We start from the raw sequence: 5,522 nt of genomic DNA, 5'->3' as shown, positions 1-5,522 counted from the left end.
TTATTTTAACATCATGCACTAGATATACATGGTATGTCAAATGAAAAAAAAATAATAATAATAATAAAAGAAAAGCAGAGCAAGGAGAATTGTTATACATAATAACAGTGCATAGTTCATGGATTAAGCATTTGCCCATTGCATACCACGGGCAACTAATATAAACATGGTGTAGCACTTTAAAATTTTTCTTATGTTAGATTAGAACTTAGAAAGTCTGTAATTATAATAGACAACTAGAATCTATTAATTGAATCACCAAAAGTGTTCAAGCCATGAACAAGTAGCATGTTATTTACACATAAACATGTATGTTGCTATAGCAGTGAGGGGAACTATTTGATAATGTTTTGCACCATTCTTCCTCTGATTAAACCAATAAAATGTCATCATTTACCATCATAACATTGCAACTAATGGTTAATGACCTCTTGAATCATCCTTTTAAGCTAAATAAAAATAAAATAAAATAAAAACAGTTTCATTGCCTCTTGATTAAGTTCTCCAAGCAGGGAGCCAACACCGACAATAACGGACTGAGAAATGGATTATCTGCCGCCTCCACTTAATATTTATCAACTTGACATGCAAATAATTACAGCATAAATATGGGGGTCAAAACTAACCTCAAAACGCAAGCTCTCACCCTTCGCATGAGATCCAAGACATTGCGAATCTGCTACAGAAATAAAAAAGTCCATTGTGAGTTCCAGAAGAATGCTTGTTTGCTAAGTCTGTCAACATCACAAACTTCGAATGTAAGAAGCACACTATTAATTAATAGACAGACACATACACACAAACAGAGACAGGAGAGAGAAACGAGGAAGGGGGAAGAGGCATTAAAATATGCAAAAGTTATAATGAGATTTTGCACACAAATATGCTTGCTATTCTCATTTGTTTCTATTCCTTTATCTCATTGGTCATCTTTCTATTAAATCAGTCATTTTCTTGACCATATGACTTATTAATATCGCAATGCTGCTTGATGAATATTAACAAATATGAGTGCTAAATAGTTATACTAAACCTAACAGTATGCCAATTACATTGAATATTTTAACATGAACACACAATTATAGTGCCAACCAGCATAGTTGATGAGTCTCTCAGCATAATAGTGGAGACTTAAAAGATATCACTAAAATTGGCTATTTTTGTAGTTTGAGCAATAACTATATAATTGGAATAAATTACTGTTCTAGTAATTTGCCCCAAGGAAAATCCACATTTCAAAAAGGGAAATTCAAAGCTCAACATTAGAGTTCAAGAACAGACCTCAGACACAAGATGCCTGCTTCTTCCTTCACTGGCAGCAGCCAGAGTTCGCAAAGGATAAGGAATTCCAAGTACACCATCCACCTGTCTCTCCATCCACATTGATGACCTTGGATATGATCGATGATGCACTTGGTTACCAACTCCAGAAGAAATCATTGCCTCTTCCGAGGTTCCAGAAGGACCTGAATGCAGTGGAGAATGAGTACTGCTCTGGCCTCCAGAATCAGCACCAGCAGAAGCAAATAGAGATCGACGAACATATTCAGCTAATCTCCGTGAATTTCTTGAAGTAGGATTTTGATGAGAAACCCAAGTTGGAGCTGATAAAGGATGGACAACTGAACTTGAGCCAGACCGTGATGTAGAAGCAACATTTCCAGGAACACAAGCATTTCCACCATTTACACTTCTGTTTGTTGGATTTCTAACTGAGGTTCTCAACTCAGTTGCAGGCACAAACATAGGATCCCAAATGTTTCTTGATATGCTTCTTGGACTGGCTTCCTCTCTATCATGTAAAGTGATAGAACTTGATGAGCTACCAGTTCTAGAGCTAGAGCTTTCATTCCACCTAAATGACTGAACATTTTGTGGCAAAGGTGGAACAGGGGCAACAGGAGGCTGACTCTGAGGAATCGCACCTTCGACTGCTGGCAGTGACCTAAAGTCCAATGAATGATCAATTGGAAGAAGTCTAGATGAGCGATGGGCAGATGGCACACTTGGGCGCCTAACAGCACTCCTGTAGAAAATAAAGCAGAGGGAACAGATTCTTGAGTTGAAGGATTTATTCTCAATCGAAAATTTCTTTGGGATGTTTCAGGACGTCCGGCTACTGATGTTTCAGGTCGTCCGGCAACTGATGTGTCAGGAATACCATCAGCAGCTAGTCCTCTCAAACCTAAACCAAGCCTGGGGTTCACCTGTTCAGATGGAGCAGAAATACTTAAGCTGCGACCTGAATCATAGTGAGCAGGAACACCAGGCCATGCACTACTCTCTGAGCACTGAAAGAAACTAGAACTTCCACTCATAGAGGACTGTCCGATATGTCCCTCGATTGCCTTTCTTTTGCATGAATGACGGTGACCATCCAATGAACAAACGGGTCTACCATCACCCTCTTCCAACATGTATTCACTATTTCCAGAAGGATGCAGAAATGTGTGAGAACCACTAGATGGAAGAACCCGCTCATTGTCTGCCCCACCAGACTTGTACGTATTAGAGCTTTCCATGATTTGACCATTATCACCACCATGACCCACAAAACCGGCATTCAGGTTGAGATTCTGTGGAATTGTATTGGAATTGGAACTCTGCACAAATTGAGGGTTCACATTAACAGTGTCCAGTGGAAGAATATTGCCTGGTTCATATTGCCTTTCTCCTAACCTTCGACCAGCTCCAGCAGCACAACTACCTGCGAAGATGAACATACCCGTTCTGATTTCTGCTCTTCGTGACTTGCATCATTTTGTGCACCACTAGAACTGGGTTCACCCAAACTCCATCCACCCAAATTTTGTCGTTCTTGATCAACAGAATTAACATATGCAGTGTTCATGTGATTAGGTGACAGCATAAAGTCTGCTAGTGGGTTTTCTGCAGGGTTTTGCATGTTATTCCAGCAAATTTGCTGATCTATGATAGCATTACCTGACGTAGATCCATGGTCAAAGTCCAGTATTTCTGGCAAAGAGCCAATAATACCCCTCTGCCCTTGCATTAGGGCTGTTAACAATATACCTTATAAGTTACAGGCAGGAGCTGTAGAAAATTCCAATGCAAACAGCAAATACACACTTCTGCTAAATCTGGCACATCAAATCAAAATTAAACAAATAAATAAACAAATTTATTGTCAAAGAGCTCCACATGATATAATATGCATAAGAATTCAAGTCATGAGAGACATATGAGTATTCCTAGGATTGTTAGCAAGAACAAGAAGCTGAAGAAAATATAATTTACTTTGCCCCTGGAATGGAACGTAGGAATATATCCCAAACCATCCACGTTATAAATTCTGTCAGTTACTTCTACCAGTTCACATCTCCTTTATTTGTTTCGTATTGTAAGAAAGAAGAAAGGGGCGCAAAAGGGTGTGTTATGCAGGTGTTCAAAATATATCAATATTTATTCGCTTAGTTAACATAGAAAAGCTCAGTCTCATCTCAAAAAAAAAAAAAAAACATTTGACTTTGGTTCCAAATGCCATGAGGTAGCCTATGCTATTGAATAATGGCATTTTGTGATCTCTATATGAAATAGCCTATTGCTGCTGCCCTACCATTCAGTAACAAATCCCCAGAAGCTATATTAAGAACACACATATAAACTGACAATAATTCAAAGAAACAATCTCAAACATCAGTACCAGACATTTAAAAAGAACAACCGAAGACAATTAAATCGTACAAAACACCCAACAAAAGAGAGCATTCAACTCTAAATCATAATCAAGTTTATTAAAGCAATTAAAAACTGAAATCCCCAATAGGATTATAGCACCGGCACTCCTCCTCACCACCCTCCACCAAACAACACAAAAAATGCGGGGAGAGAGAGAGAGAGAGAGAGAGAGAGAGACCAAGTTCAGCTGGCTACAAATCCATCTTATTTCTTACTATCAAAAAGGACAAGCAAAATGAGCTGAAAACACAAAGGCAAAACATGAAATTCAGATAAAGTGGCTAAATTTTCATGCTTCCTAAAGCCATATCCGGTCAAACTAGGAAACCCATGAGCGATGTCTAGCTCAAGATCGGGTTGTGTCATTTAAAAAAAAGACACTCATAAATTAAACACCATCTGAAACGGAAAACTAGTAACACAGGTAAACCAAAAAAAGTCTTTTTTTTTCTTTAAAAAAAACTTTTAACAAATTGAAACAAGAACAAAACCTCCTTTTAAAATGGAAAATTTGCTTTACAGATTAAACCAAATAACCAAATAAATTAAGACAAACATTAAGAGAAGTAAATAAAGGATAAATAAAAAATATATAACACCATCCATACCCCATCTTATCATCAGCCGATCGAGCCAAAGAAACAAAAATCAAATCTAAATAGCTTACCTAAGAAATAAGAACAGAAAAGCCCGATCGATCTAACAATCTGCACCCAAAAGAAAGAAAAAATTAGCAAAAAATTTTAAAAATGGCTAAAAAAAAAGAAGAAGAAAATCTCTAGTTTCCCAAGGATGCTATTCTATACCTCTTTCTCGAGTAAAGAGAGGAAAAAAAAGAAAAATAGAAAAAGAAGAGCAGGAAAACAAAGCAAAACCCCAGAAGGAGAAGAATGCAATGAAAAGGAGAGAGAGAATGAGAGAAGGAGGGTTTGAAGGAGAAGGATATGAGATGGGGGATACAATGTACAAGAGAGAAAAGAGATTAAAAGAGACAGTAATCGTTAATTTACGAAATAACCCAAAGAGAGAGAAACAAAGAAAGAGCAGTTTCCTTTCCAAACAAAGAACAAAAAAATTATAAAAAATAATAAGAAAAAAAAAAAGGACAAAGAGAAGCAACAACAGCATCCATCATTAAAATGCATGGCAACAAACCAAGCTAGAAAGGTGTCCCCAAATGGGCCGTTTAACAAATGACTCTCAGTGCCTCTGTGTTAATTTTTTTTTAGGATAAATTATAATTAAGTTTTTGTAGTGTAGTAAAATTTTTGTCTTATGCTTTAATTTATTTTTAACAACAATTTAAACCTTCAATTTAATTTTTTTATTAATAAATTTATTCATATCATTAATTATTTTTTATTTAAATTTTTAAAATTTTATTTTTTAATAAAATAATCATTATATCTAAATTTTATATTTTATATTTAATATTTAAATAATTATAAATTTATAAATATTTCTTTCCAAAATAAATATAAAAATATTTTATATTCTATAAAATATATGATTATTTAAATATAAAAGAAATAGATACTTAAATTTAGATGTAAACTTTATTTTATTTAGGTAAAAGGCTTAAGTCATATAAATTATTAAAGTATTTTGATTTCTAATTAAATTTTTTTAATTTTTGAAAAAATTCAATAAATTATTTAAATTTTTAAAACATATTAAACAAGTTGTTTTATTATTATAAGGATAAATAAGTTCTTTAATTTTTAAAAATAGAAATATAAAAAATTAAATTATAATTTATTTTTAGTATAAATATAACTAATACCATATATGAAAATCTTTTAATACACCAGATTCTTATCAGT

At 34.5% G+C, this 5,522-nt stretch overlaps 1 pseudogene; it reads right to left on the bottom strand.

Moving 5' to 3' along the window:
* Positions 1 to 595: 595 nt before the first annotated feature.
* On the bottom strand, positions 596 to 4,730 carry LOC131171462 (probable E3 ubiquitin-protein ligase RHG1A; annotated as a pseudogene).
* Between the last annotated feature and the right edge of the window lie 792 nt (positions 4,731 to 5,522).

Source organism: Hevea brasiliensis, chromosome 12 (assembly GCF_030052815.1).
Source record: "Hevea brasiliensis isolate MT/VB/25A 57/8 chromosome 12, ASM3005281v1, whole genome shotgun sequence".
Lineage (NCBI taxonomy): Eukaryota > Viridiplantae > Streptophyta > Magnoliopsida > Malpighiales > Euphorbiaceae > Hevea > Hevea brasiliensis.
Note: the sequence above shows the minus strand (reverse complement) of the source record. Positions and strands in the feature narration are given on the sequence as shown.